Consider the following 15,623-nt stretch of genomic DNA (forward strand, 5'->3'; position numbering starts at 1 on the left):
TTAAGAAAAGTGGCAAAGATTGTTAACAAATGAGACGCACTCTGAGCAACTCTGGAGCCTGGCCTGCATTTTCCGAGTAGCACATGTTGAAAAAAATGGCACAGTGGGTTCATAAATATGGCGCTCTTCCCAAATGCCAGTTATTGCAGTATATTTATGCCACACAACTGCCATAAATACATAAATCTCCCCAGTTAGTTCCAAATTCCCTGCTTCTTTTTATACTGTAAATGCTAAAACTGTGTCTGCCTGCAGCCAAGACTAGGGGGAGCTCAGTGAATATGGATTTATACAGCTACTATTAATCTCAAAGGAAGCTCTAAAAATCTATGGTGGCTGCAGGCAGATATTGACTATGTGTTGGGTACCAGATGGTGTTCAGTTCCTGGGCCCCCTTCCCCCGGGGACCCAATAGCTGTCGCGTAGTCTACCTACATGACAGGTACTCCACTATTGACTGCCCTAGTATGAGCTAACCAAGATGAAATGCAGCAGCCATGATTCTCCTCTTTTCTCTGTGCGGTGGCTAGTAAGAAGAAAGCATGCTGCTCAATGAAGAACACTTCTTGTCACCACCATCTTCTCTGTAAAGCCAAGAAAAAGACATGGACAATGAGGGAAATTTGACACAAAATCTGAAGTCTATTGCAAAATTTGCCAAAAAAGTAGAGTACTTAGAGAACATAAAGTACATAGGGTGCTACAAATGTGTTATGTATTTTTCTACTCTGTTGTACCTACATCAACTACTTTGAAACTCGTTGAAAGAGAAGTCGGTAAAACTGATGAGGTTTTTGGGTGCAATCATGTTTATATGCTGTATGTATATAGTAAATGTTTATTTCCATAAGACCCTACATTGCCCTAGATCACCAGGGATGTTACCATTAACCCAGTGGCGGATTAAGTGGACTATAGGCCCTGGGCTGTTCTACAAACTTGGGCCCCCCTTCCCCACCGCCGCTCTGCCATGTCTATAGTGAACACCACCTTTCTGTGCGAGCATTGACAAATGGGTGTTACGATTCCTCTTGTCAAAGGGCTGTGTCCCTACATACTGACAGTCTCCAACCATTGCGGACAGTATAACACTGTGTAGGGACACATCCTCCTGACAATGGGAATGGTAACACGCATTTGTCTATTAGTCCTGGGTACACAAACACTTTATGTGGAATACAAGGATTTCCTACAACAGACATGTCAGGAGATGGGGCAGATCCTCTATAGATCCAGTGACTCACAAGTGACATCTTCTCTGATGGGAGTCGTTCTCTTTTCTTCTCCATCTGACTCAGACCAGTATGGCGACTTCTCCTGATGAGACATCTTTGCTCCTCGCTACTGCAGCCATTTCCAGCCTCTATAGAAACACAAAAATTCAGAAACCAAGGCCCAGGACTATACATTAAAGTGGTTGTCTGGGCATGGACCAGTTTTTCATACTGATGACCTATCGATGTGCCAGACAACCCCTTTTACTCAGACTAATAAATTACAATGCATACAGAACCCAGACCTTCTAAACTATTGCCGTCCCCAGACCAGACCCCCCCCTAAGCAAACACAGACCCCAGAACAAGCACCCTAAACAAATACAGACCCCAGAACAAGCACACTAAATACAGACCTCAGACCAGATCCCTAAATACAGACCCCAGACCTGGCCCCCTAAATACAGACCCCATAAACTAATACACACCCCAGACCAGACCCCTATAAACAGACCCCATAAACTAATACAGACCCCAGACCTGACCCCCTAAACTAATGACCCCAGACCTGACTCCCAAAATAATACATATCCCAGACCAGACCCAATAAACTAACACAGACCCCAGACCAGGCCCCTTAAATACAGACCCCATAAACTAATACAGACCCCATACGTGACACTCTAAACTAATACAGGACCCAGACCCCCTAAATACAGACCCCCATAAACTAATACAGAGCCCAGACCAGACCCCCAAATATACAGACCCCAGACCAGACCCCCTAAATATACAGACCCCAGACCTCTTAAATACAGACCCCAGACCAGACCCCCTATATATACAGACCCCAGACTCCTAAATACAGACCCCAGACCAGACCCCTTAAATATACAGACGCCAGACCTCCTAAATACAGACACCAGACCCCCTAAATACAGACCCCAGAAAACTTAAACTAATACTGGACCCGAGACCCCGTAAATAGAGACCCCTTAAACTAACAAACCCCAGACCAGACCCCCCAAATGCAGATCCCGGACCCTTTATATTAATACAGACCCCTTAAACTAATACAGACCCCAGACCTCCTAAATACAGACCCCAGAAATACAGACCCCTTAAACTAATAGACCCCCTAAATACAGACCCCTTAAACTAATACAGACCGCAGACCACCTAAATACAGACCCCAGATCCCCTAAATGCAGACCCCCTAAATACAGACCCCCTAAACACAGACCAATTAAACAAATCCATGATCCCCTTATACTTACCTCGCACCTCACGGTCTTCTCTCTTGCTGCTGTTGTAGGACCTGCGGTCATGTGACCAGCAGGTCTCTAATCAGTAACAAGAACTGCAGGCATAAGGTTATGTGACCTTTATGTCTGCAGGTCCTTTACAGGACATACACAGTGCCGTTTTGTTGCAGAAAAACGCATTGTACTTGGGGCCCCTGGCGGCCGCCCAAAACACCTAATGATGATCCGCCATTGCATTAACCATTTGCCACTCTATAGCATCAGGAATTTTACCATTGATTCCATCTTCACCCAAAACTACCAGGGATGCTACTATTAATCTCTACATACCATCATAGACTATCAAATATACAGTATATTAAATGTAACCCTTAAATCAACCTAGGCCATGAAAGACAACATGTATTGAATGTTATGAATCCCTATACTAATTGTCGGAAATCTATTCTGGTGGCAGTGGAAAGCTGTAAACGTTACTTCTTCAAGCAATTTTACTGTCCCCTTTATGATGCTGAATATCTAGGTTTGTGCTCCTGACTGTAGAAGGGGGGATCTAACATTTTGTTTTGTCAGCGGTTCTATATGTTCAATAGGTAGCCTTGTTTGGCCATCTTATGGTGGTATTATGTCGAAGATGAATAGAACTTTTGTTTCGACATCATCCTAACAAAGTGAAATAAATGAGCAGGTGCAAATCTGCTGTGAATGCAATGCAACAGCAAACAAACAAATGGCAGCAGCACTCTGCATGTGCTAATATATAAGCAAATATTGGATATATAGATTTTTTTTACATACTGCTATATTTACTATATTTATAATTGTGGGGTTCTTAGCGCACATTTTAATCAAATTGTGTGAGCTCACCTGCTACATGAAGGCAACCTCATACAGGGGGGCCCTATACTAAACATTATACCTGTACATTAGGAGACCCACCTATTTTTCTTGGGTCTAGACCTACAAAATTAATTCAAGGTAGGTAGGAACCAGCTTTAGGCCGGATTCACACGAGCGTGTGTGTTTTGCAAAAGGTCCGTGTGTCATCAGCATATGATGCGTGGCTGCATGATTTTCGCGCAGCCGCCATCATTATGACACTCTGTTTTTATGTTTGTAAACAGAAAAGCACGTGGTGCTTTTCTGTTTTCATTCATAGTTTTGGCTACTGTAGCGCGCATCACACGGAAGTGCGTCCATGTGCCGTGCGCGGTTTTCACGCACCCATTGACTTCAATGTGTGCGTGTTGCGTTCAAAATGGGCAAACATAGGACATGTCGTGAGTTTTACGCAGCGGACACACGCTGTGTGAAAATCACGGACTGTCTGAACGGCCCCATTGACTAATATAGGTCCATATTATACGTTCGTCTGAATAAGCCCTTATTCTGCTCTAATTTAAAATAGCCTTGGGCAGATGGGATGGGATGGGATGACCAAGATGGAGGCTGTCATAACCCCCAACAGTATAAGGGTCCATTCACACTTTGCGGTTGAGGTGCGGTTAGAACCGCATGAAAAAAATGCATCCGAAAAAATGTGTTTTCACTGCTGCTTGATGCGATTTTTGATGTGGCTGCGGTAAAAAATGCAACCCCATCAAAAATACACTAAATTGTAAAAACGCATGTGTTTTTCATATGTGTTTTTTTGATGTGGTTCTAACTGCACCTTAACCGCAACATCTGAACGGACCCTTATGTAAAAGACAATATTAGTCAATACCTCCTAACAAAGTGAAATAAATAGGCAGATGAAAATCTGTTGTGACTGCACTGCAAAGCAGAATGTGCTAATTAACTTAGTTTTTTGCATGGTATTAAAGTACAGTATGATGATATTATTACAGTACACTATGATGGTATTTTTTGCGCCCTGCATAGCGATATTATTTAGACATTGTATAGCATATCATGTTTCCACTATATTGGCACTATATTAGAGTGCTGTATGGCATTAATTTGGCTGCTTACGCTGAGCATACTGAGTTGTTAAGCTGACCAATTCGGCGTGTATGTGGACATTGTAGGCTGCCATTATCACTGGTTTGTGGGATAAGGTGCTGTATATTGGGAGTACACACGATATGTGCTCCCCTTGATGCAATGGTTAGTAACAATGTCATGCAGCTTGCTCACACTGTGTGTCAGTCTACAGGATCTTCTCCATGTTCCTGAAACAAACAGTCCTGTAGAAATCCTGCAGAGAACACAGGAGTTAATTTCCTGCTTATCTCTTTCACTTTTGGCTCATGAAGGACTGGGGCTTACTAAAGGGTTGAGGCGTAACAATCTGTGTGTCCTACTGCAGACAAAGTAGAGGTAGAGAGGCTCTTGCTGCAGCCAGTTGTCTTACAGACAGACAAAGGATTGTGAGGAGGAGGGGGGGAAATGGCTGAACTCCTGAGATACATAGAGAACAATTCTTTATATATTTCTCCGATTTAATTGCAATATTAAATATATAGGATTAAAGAGGAGGAGATTAATGATGGAAGTTTTTCTTTTTATTTGTTTGGCCATTTTGTGTGTTTAGTGTTCCTGAATTGGGCTGTGCTGTAATACCAGATACAGCCAATAGACAAGAGTGGTTCTATTTCTTCAAAAAAAGCAGATTCTTTTTCTAATCTAATGCAATCTAATTGAGGCAGTCGCCACATCTAAAGCACATTGCAAACTACAAAGGATATGGTGTGTGCCTTCTAACATCATAAAAGGTGCTCCACTGCTTTAACTTAAATGTTCATGGGTTTACTGGTCATCGAAACAGCGTATCCCAAAGTGTGCACACTATGCTATGCTGCCTTTACAATATGGTGGCATGTGTGTATTCTGGAAAATAGATGCAAAGCCTTTAAAGGCTATGGAATCCTTTTTAAAAGACTATAACATGTATGTATTATAGTGTTTAGTGCAACTTTGTTATTTGTTTTTAAAAAATATATATTTTTAACTTTTTGAGATACAGCTTCTATGTTTCTTGGATACAGCTGTATCTAGAAAAATAAGGTCTTCAAATGTTTCCATAGCCTTTAGGCTGGGTTCACACGACCTATTTTCAGACGTAAACGAGGCGTATTATGCCTCGTTTTACGTCTGAAAATAAGGCTACAATACGTCGGCAAACATCTGCCCATTCATTTGAATGGGTTTGCCGACGTACTGTGCAGACGACCTGTCATTTACACGTCGTCGTTTGACAGCTGTCAAACGACGACGCGTAAAAATACAGCCTCGTCAAAAGAAGTGCAGGGCACTTCTTTCAGACGTAATTTGAGCCGTTCTTCATTGAACTCAATGAAGCACAGCTCAAAATTTACGGCTGTCAGAGAAGCCTCGCAAAATGCGAGGAGGAGCATTTACGTCTGAAACGAGGCAGCTGTTTTCTCCTGAAAACAGTCTGTCTTTTCAGACGTAAATGCCTGCTATCGTGTGCACATACCCTTAAGCTTTTGATAGAAAGCCTGTTAGGGCTTATTCAGATAAGTGTAATACTCATACGTGTGCTGTGCGTTGAAATAACACACAGCACATGGACCGATTCAGTTTAATGGGGCTATTGAGACATGCGTGAGTTTTCACGCAGTGTGTGTCCATTGTGTGAAACTCACTGCATGTCCTATGTTGGTGCGTTTTTGCTCACCTAGTCGCCCATTGAAGTTTATGGGTGCGTGAAAACCACGGACAACACACGGACGACATCCGCGTGCTGTCAGTGTTTTACACATCAGTTACATATAAAAACAGAGAAATACATAAAAAAAAGTGCTTGCGCAGACATGAAAAACGCATGCCACACGCAAAGCACACTGATGCCAATATGCAACTCACATGGACATGACATGAAATTTAGGAAAAGCGCTGCATTTTTTACGTGCGCAAATCGGACATGCTCGTCTGAATGTAGCCTCAAACATTCAACAGACTTTTTACCAATTCGATAGATTCAAATGAATTACAAATCACATCATTATCTTGAAAGTTATTGAAAAAGTACTTTTGTAGTGGACTATAGTAGTAACCACTGTGGAAGATAAACTAAACTTTTCTAGCCTTTTCACAGAGCTGGTTGCATGCTCCTCAATATTGTGATTTTCCTCTCTGAAGCTCTGCTTTGTATCATATTCTTTTATTATCCAGTGGTTTACCGTTCCTGTAACTTGTCATTTTATGATCAGTTTATTGTAAGAAAGTATCCTGCACTTAACAATACTCTACTGTAAAAATGATGTGGGCGTCTGTTCAGAGCTTTAAAATGTACAGGCCTAACAACCATGGAATAGTTCTGCTGAAAATGATTAGATATTCCTGGAATATAAGTGGGACTCATTGGTTTAGTGGACTGAGATAGGATCTTTTTTTCACCTTACGCCTTTTGGGCCGTTTTTCCAGGCCGGTTTGCATCCGTTTTGCATCCGTTCCGATTCCGTTCCGGGCCGTGTTGCCGTTTTTAACGGCCGATTTTGACCCGTTTTGCATCCGTTTTTTTCCCTGTCCGTTTTAAAATCGGATGAATTTCATTTAAATTTGTTGCCACACACAGCCCTCTGTAGATAATGCCACACAGCCCCCTGTAGGTAATGCCACCCAGCCCCCTGTTCGTAATGCCAACCAGCCCCCTGCAGGTAATGCCACCCATCCCCCTGCAGGTAATGCCACCCAACCCCCTGCAGGTAATGCCACCCAGCCCCCTGCAGGTAATGCCACCCAGCCCCTGTTGGCAATGCCACCCTGCCCCCTGTAGGTAATACCACCCTGCCCCCTGTAGGCAATGCCACCCTGCCCCCTGTAGGTAATGTCACCCAGTCCCCTGTAGGTAATGCCACACAGCCCCCTGTTGGCAATGCCACCCTGCCCCCTGTAGATAATGCCACCCTTCCCCCTGTAGGTAATGTTACGCAGTCCCCTGTAGGTAATGCCACACAGCACTCTGTTGGTAATGCCACCCAGCCCCCTGTTGGCAATGCCACCCTGCCCCCTGTAGGTAATGCCACCCTGCCCCCTGTAGGTAATGCCACCCTGCCCCCTGTAGGTAATGTCACCCATTCCCCTGTAGGTAATGCCACACAGCCCCCTGTTGGTAATTCCACCCATCCCCCTGTTGGCAATGCCACCCTGCCCCCTGTAGATAATGCCACCCTTCCCCCTGTAGGTAATGTCACCCAGTCCCCTGTAGGTAATGCCACACAGCACTCTGTTGGTAATGCCACCCAGCCCCCTGTTGGCAATGCCACCCTGCCCCCTGTAGGTAATGCCACCCTGCCCCCTGTAGGTAATGTCACCCAGTCCCCTGTAGGTAATGCCACACAGCCCCCTGTTGGTAATTCCACCCAGCCCCCTGTTGCCAATGCCACCCTGCCCCCTGTAGGTAATGCCACCCTGCCCCCTGTAGGTAATGTCACCCTGCCCCCTGTAGGTAATGTCACACAGCCCCCTGTAGGTTGCACCCATCCTCCCCCCTTCCAGGAGAAGTCACTGACTTCAATGTCCATATATGGACAGTTTAATCACTGACTTCTCCTGGAGAGGAATCCCCGGCCACAGGGTCGGGGATTCCGCTTCTGAAGTGAGTGACGTCACTGTGTCCATATATGGACTGTGTAGTCACTCACTTCTCCTGTAGCGGAATCCCCGGCCAAGGTGTCAGGGATTCCGCTTCTGAAGTGAGTGACGTCACTTTGTCCATATATGGACAGCGTAGTCACTCACTTCTCCTGTAGCGGAATCCCCGGCCACTGGGTCGGGGATTCCGCTTCAGAAGTGAGTGACGTCGCTGTGTCCATATATGAACAGCGTAGTCACTCACTTCTCCTATAGCGGAATCCCCATAGCGGAATCCCCAATCCCCGGCCGGGGATTGGAGATTCCGACTTCTACAGGGAGCGTAAAAAGACCCTCCTCCTCCTCACATGCACTTTGCACTGTGAGGAGGAGGAGGAGAGAGAGCGCGAGCGACGGAATTCATGGCCATCACTCGGGACACATTCCAGTGATGGCCGTGTATTACCCGGCCCCATAGACTTCTATGGGAGCCGGGCGGCCGGGTAAACGGCTGAAAATAGGGCATGTCCCATTTTTTGACGGCCAGGTTTCCCGGGCCGTCAAAAAATTCGGTCGTGTGAATAGCCCCATTAGGGGTCTATTGTTCCTAATGCAGCCGGGTGATGGCCGATTTATGAACGGCCATCACCCGGCCGGGAAACCCTGTCATGTGAATAAGGGCTTACAGGCTCCTTTGCCATATTAGTGGTTTGCAATACTAAGTACGGGCTGTGACAATATAATAATAGTTAAAACTTTTAACTAAGATACTTTCAAAAGTGGCTAACACATTACATCATACACATTTATTCTCAGTCAATACGGGTTTTCTGGGTCCCTACATTTTTTCCAAATGAATGCAAATACATGATTTAAAAAAGCAAGCGTTACTCACCTATCCTTTTCCCCAGCAACCAAATGCTGAAACTCCGGCGGCTCTTCCGGTGATTGTTTACATGCAGGCAGCATGTGACTGCTACAGCCAATCAGAGGGCTCAGTGGTGACAAATCGTATTTCTTTCATAATTCCATAAATTCAATTCAATTCAAATTCTGATTCACTGCAGCAGTCACATGTTGCCTGCATGTAAACAATCACCCGGAGTGCCGCTGGAGTGTGAGCGCTGGATCGCCTGGGGCAAGATGAGTACTGGTTTTTTTTTTTAATTAATGTAATTTTTTAGCCAAAAAAAATGTAGGTACCCGGATAACCTCTTTAATTCTTCCCAAAGTTTCTAACAGCCAGGGTGTGGATTTTTCATTTGGCACAAATATCATGTGCCTATGGGTGAGGTTGCCTGCTGCTAATAGTCAGGACTGAAATATAACTAATGCACGAGAAGTTGGTGTACTAGTCTATATTCAATACTTACGTATACACATTATATGGCTCTGTATATATTATTATTATATTATTCTTATATATTTCTCCTCATACCACAATTGTTACCATTTATAATGGCAAAAGAGTTTGTAATGCCATTCATGTATTACTTATCTGTTCCCTTTTAAAGGCCTTTCTGCTCATGCCTGGCCCTGCAGGCTACTTTTTTTTTTAACCCCTGGTGTGCATGCTGGAGTGTACTCAGTTCAGAAGTGTTTAAAGGGCCATTTCACCATTCAACCTTTCCTGGGTAATCTGTTGTTCTTTTCTAAATTTCTGTTGATAACCTTTTGGTTTGTTTTCAACTACATGTGTTCCATGTTCCTGACTTCAGCTCATGCCTTGTCTATGTCTGCTGAGTGTTTTTGCCTTTGACTTTCTGCTTCTCAGACTAAGTATTCTCTGCAATTCTGGTTATGACTCCTGGCATGTTCTTGCTTAGTCTGTCCTCCTATTGTAGTTTGATTGTTAACTTAGTCTGACCACGTGGCATCTGTGTCCCCACACATGTCTCGAGATTTAGCACTGGAACATCTCTGGTATCGCTTTCAGTTCGACTACTGCTTGCTACAACCTTCAACACCATTTCAGGTGGTCATTCTACATCACAGCATTGGCCACCATTTGGTGACTACTTTAAGTGTGGCGACTTGGTGATCAGACCAGGAAAGGCCATGTCTCCTTGAGTGGGTTTATGGGGAAGAACTAAGAGATGTCTTAGATTCCGTGCCTTGGTTTAACCTGTATTAAAATAGTTGTGTTCAATAGAGTCCACATAATTATTAACATTAAACATTTGTGTAAATAATTAAATGTTATTGACCTGAAAAAGATGTAGACATGAAAGATATTCTAGGGACTGGAAATTACAACCTTTAGAAATGGGCATGACTTTAAAGAAAAAAATGGGCCAGTGAAATTATGCCTATCCACTGGCACCGCTACCTTTCTAAAATGCAGCTAAGATGCAGCTTTGTCACCTCTGGTGGTGAGATTTGTTGATAGACAGCCTTTTAAAGTCATGTGGGTGCTGCCTAGCAAGTTTCACACAAGCACTTGTTCCCGATCTATTGGCCTGTGTAAACAGGGCATCGATCAGCCGACAAACAAGCAAATGCTTGTTCCTCCTCTGAACGCAACTTTTATGCGGCCATAAAAATAGACACTAGTCGGCAGCAAATCTTCCCGTGTAAACAGGGTATGTACTGCTAATAAGATGCAAATGTATGGGGACGAATGATCTTAGTAACGATCGTTTATCCCTTATAATCGTAATCATTTCTCCATTTAAATGGCGCAAATAAGTGGCGATCGACATGCTACCTTATTCAGGCAGAAAATATGCCCGTATAAAAGGGACCTTACAAAGATTATTCATGAGGGCATTTGGAGGACATCTAGTGAATGTTTACAATGTAAAACTGTGCTTTCCACCTTAGCGTTGCTATTATGCTGAATCATCACAGGGACAACACATTATATATGAACCTATTAAAACACGAAGGATGTCAAACCCCATTACGGTAAATTTGATATGTTAGGTAAGCCTTGTATTGTCAGCGCGCTCCATTCTATTATATAGTTTAATAGTATTTGTTTTTCAAAATGCCAATAAACAATAAAATCTGGTGAGCTTGGACTGACTTAGCAAAAACCTCTGTCTTTGTACTTGAAACTGTTTTAATGATTTGTTCTGTTTTTTATTTTGTTTGCTACATTAAACAGTTTTGTTACTCTTTTGCCTTTTTGTAGTATTTGATGTGTGTGATTTTTTTTTATAATCTAAAGATGTGAATTAAACAAAGCGTGAAATGTAACTATATAAAGTAAGTTATTTTTTCTGTTGGAAGCAAACACGATCACAAATCAGCCACTTCTGAACCTTCAGTTCCTGTATTTTTTTTGTTTAAATAGTCTAGGACCTCAGGCAAAATTTCAGGAAACTTCCTCCTTGTCTAGAAACGTTGTAACAGAATACTCATCATGACGGTTGTCTGTATGTAATGAATCATAAAACCCTTGAAGATATGAACTCTTTCTGAAGGCTCATGTCACAATACAGGCGTCTTCTTGTATTGAATTAGCCAAAGGGAATGTGTCTCAATGGACACTGTAGTTAAAGACTTTCAGTTAAACGCGTTCTTTATCTAACAATATTCCAGCATTTAGCTTTTAGTAAATAATGATTTGCTATACTACTTCTCTCACTACTACAAAAACACTACTTCTACTTCCTGCTTACTAGGCTATGTTCACATATCATTTTTGGAATGTGTTACTGGTGAATAAGCCACACATGAATTAAAAAAAATAGTTTCTTTTTGGCATATTTTTGGGTGGTATATGCAGGCATTACTTTTTTTTCACAGTATTGAAAAGTTGACTTTGCAGCGGTCATGCAAAAAAATATATTTATACATTAGGAGTCTTTGGGCAACGTATGCAGCTGTATGGCATACGTTTTCAAATGTCTGGGATATCGGTGTGGCACATATGTCGGATAATAATAAAAAACAAGCTGTGAACAGAGCTTTATACTAATCATAATTTCTATACATAATTTGCCAAACTAAAATTAAAACGGGGCCCAAGAGCTGGAAATTTTCATTGATAATTGCTGCAGGAAGAAGCCCGGTGGATTCACTGAATAGGTACTGTAAGTCCAAATGGCTTAAACAAGAGCTTCACTTTTGTTGCCTTCCTCTGATCCAACAAAAACCACCCCATCTCCCCCCTTTCCTGTTCCAGTCTTATATAGCTTACCCTTTCTTGCATGCTATAGAAATTTTAGTTTTAGCTCCTCATGTTATTCACCTCGAGATGATAGCTATATTTAATTTACATAAGCCTACTTAATCATATCGGAAAATAAATTTACTGCCTTTGTCCTGGTGTTCATAGACCCAGGTCAGAATCACCGTCTTGTGATGAAAATTCTCCTCCATTCCTCTTTTTAATTGTAATTTTCTTTCCTAAGTTAGTTCTGGTTTCCAGTAATATGGTAACAAGATATATTACTATGTTAAATCTTTATTTCCATCCAAATATCGGCAATGCCAGATATAGAATTGTACTATTGGTCTATTCTGAATAATTTCATTATTCATTTCCTACTATGACTATGTTGATTCACATATAACTAGCCTCAGGGACTGTCCATAGGCATGCGCAGTAGATCCTTTGTTTTAAACGTCTAAGTGCCGTGACATGCTTTGGTGATTAGAATTTGATTGATGTGCTCTGTGGGACTACACATGCACAATATATCCACCGTAAATATCTTAGTGTCTAGATATGCGCAGGGGTCTCTCCTGCACTTAGACGCTCAGTGCGGCCTACATTACTTATGCGCATGAGCGGGCAGGGTTTCTGTGATTCAACTGACCTGTGGCTCTCTGATTGGATGGCTTACTTGTCCATCATACTAAACGGGGGCTCGACCCTCTGAACGTATTTCTATTGGCCATCTGTAGAGAATCACCTACTCATATGTCACTTCTAAGTTTATAAAAAGGGGAAGTTTGGAGCTAGCAGCCATTAGCCCCAAACACCTGAAGATGCTACGTATGTAGCGAAACATGTCGGGGGGGCTGACCGCGTTTTTAACACAAGGTTCTAGCTGAGAGATAGATAAACACAAGTAGCTAGTGCTGATACAGCGTACTGCAGCCACTGGTCTAAACACTACTGGACACTAACTTTCTATCAAAGATCGTAATACCTAGGTATCATACCTTATAGGTTATTCACTGCCAGCTTCACATTGGCTATTTTAATAATGTGTGGCTCTCTAATGTTGATTTCAATAATAATAATAAAAGTTACATTTTAAGATTTCTGTATATAGATAGTTGGGAAACAAGGCTTTTCTTGCCTCCTGGCAAATTATGTATAGAAATTGTTAGTGTGCCCGCCGACTACCTTTCTAGTGCTCTGTTTATAATAATCAAAATCACAATTATTACGCATTAGAATAACTTTGGCTGAACTCGACGATTTAAGCGGGACCGGACGACTATATAAAGTCTATCAGATGTTCGGCCGATGTTTGTCCACCATATATTGGGAAAAAAAGGATCATGCATGTTGGATGTCTACATGCCCGATCCTTTGTTTTAAAGGCAGATAAGCCATCATCAGAGTTGCCTGGCAGCTTAAGGCCCTTTGACACTCGGCCGATGCAGCGAGCACGATCAACAAGACATCGTTCATCGGCGCTCGCTTGCTCTTGTCACACGGAGCTATGGATGGGGACGAGTGGTCATTACTCCAATCGCTCGTCCCCATCCATTATTATCATGCCAGCCGACAACGATAATCTTTTACTTTTTTAAAACGATACGACCAGCAGATGATCGAGCTCGTATGGTCGTTCATCTGCTGATCATTCCCCTTTTTACACATAGGGCAATTATCGGCAACGAGCGTCTGTATTCTGCGTATTATCCCTCCGCAACTCCGGATGGAAAATACGCAGCAATTCCGTTACGTGTGGACAAGCCCTAATGCAGTAGCAGCAGAGTTTGTGAGATTTCAACAAACCTCATCCACACGATGAGCGGAAAAAAAAGCTCAGAAATTTACCTGCGGTCCGTTTTTTTAAGCATGTCAATTGTATTTGCATAAACGCTGCTTATTTGTTTTGGGTTTTCCCCATTTAATTCAATGGGGAGGTAAAACCCGCAACAAATAGCAGATGTTGTGGGTTTTTTTGTGGTGGAAACGCAGCGATTCCGATGCAAAAAAACGCAACTAAGGAAAAATGTAAATCTTATACTTAAACAGAATTCAGTTTTTTTTGTCCTGGCAGGCCTCCTGGGATGACGTTTTATCCATGTGACTGCTGCAGCGGTCACATGGGATGAAACATCATCCCAGGGCTGCAGGATGTAGGAGGGAAGCCTCGCCATGGTCAGTATCCATTTTTTCTGCTCAGTTGTCCGCAGCAGCCATTCCTGGCTGAAAAACTGCACAGCAATTTGCTGCGGTTTTTGAGCCGGAAATTCCCTGCGGTGCACAGGGCATATATGTTATATGCTTTTACACAACGTATCTGTCCTGTGGGATCATACCCGCACAGTATATACATATAGTAGCTGCTGTCTTACTACGATACAGCTGCAAACCACGCCAACGTGCTGCATTCCCACGAGTCAGCGCAGTTTTCAAATGATTATTAATGCAGTTTTTTGCAAACCATAAGGGTATGTGCACACGAGAACTGTCTTTTATGTCTGAAAAGACAGACTGTTTTCAGGAGAAAACAGCTGCGTCGTTTCAGACGTAAAAGCTCCTCCTCGCATTTTGCGAGGCGTCTTTGATGCCTTGAGCTGCTCTTCATTGACTTCAATGAAGAACGGCTCAAATTACGTTGCAAAGAAATGTCCTGCACTTCTTTGCCGAGGCAGTCAATTTACGCGTCGTCGTTTGACAGCTGTCAAACGACGACGCGTAAATGACTTGTCGTCGGCACAGTACATCGGCAAACCCATTCAAATGAATGGGCAGATGTTTGCCGACGTATTGGAGCCGTCTTTTCAGACGTAAAACGAGGCATAATACGCCTCGTTTACGCCTGAAAATAGGTTGTGTGAACCCAGCCTTACAATAATTTGAAAACCGCACCGACTTTTGGTAAAACTGCATGTGTTGCGTGTTGTACTGGACGTTGGTTGTTAGTAAAGATCTGATTGTTTGCATTAAAGGCTGTGTACCCCTTTGAAGTGGATTTTATTTTATTTTTTTATAAAATGTCAGTCAGTGTGTTTTGTGCAACTTTATAATTCGTTTTTATTAAAAAATCTTTTTACTTTTGGAGATACAACTGCTCTTTATCCTGTATACAGAGCAGCTGTATCTTATGCTGAATCCTGAACACGTCAGGGTTCACTGTCAGCGTGTCCTGTGTATCTCTGACATGCAGGTTCCACCTATATTAGATCACATCTAAGTTACTTAAATGTGATAGATTACAGGTGGATACAGTCGACTACTCTATTGATTCCACCAAAAAAAACCGGAAACCTTGCGAAACGTAGACAAACGGAAACCATTAGCAACGGAAGCATTACCATTGAAATCAATGGTAATGGTAATGGAAAGCTATGGTTTCTGTTTGGTTTCCGTTCGTGGGTTCCCCTGACGGAAAGGTCTGATGGAACCCATGAACGGAGCCCCGACACGTGTGAATGAAGCCTAATTATTACAGTATGAACTGTA

Source organism: Rhinoderma darwinii, chromosome 4, assembly GCF_050947455.1.
Source record: "Rhinoderma darwinii isolate aRhiDar2 chromosome 4, aRhiDar2.hap1, whole genome shotgun sequence".
Classification (NCBI taxonomy): Eukaryota; Metazoa; Chordata; class Amphibia; order Anura; family Rhinodermatidae; genus Rhinoderma; species Rhinoderma darwinii.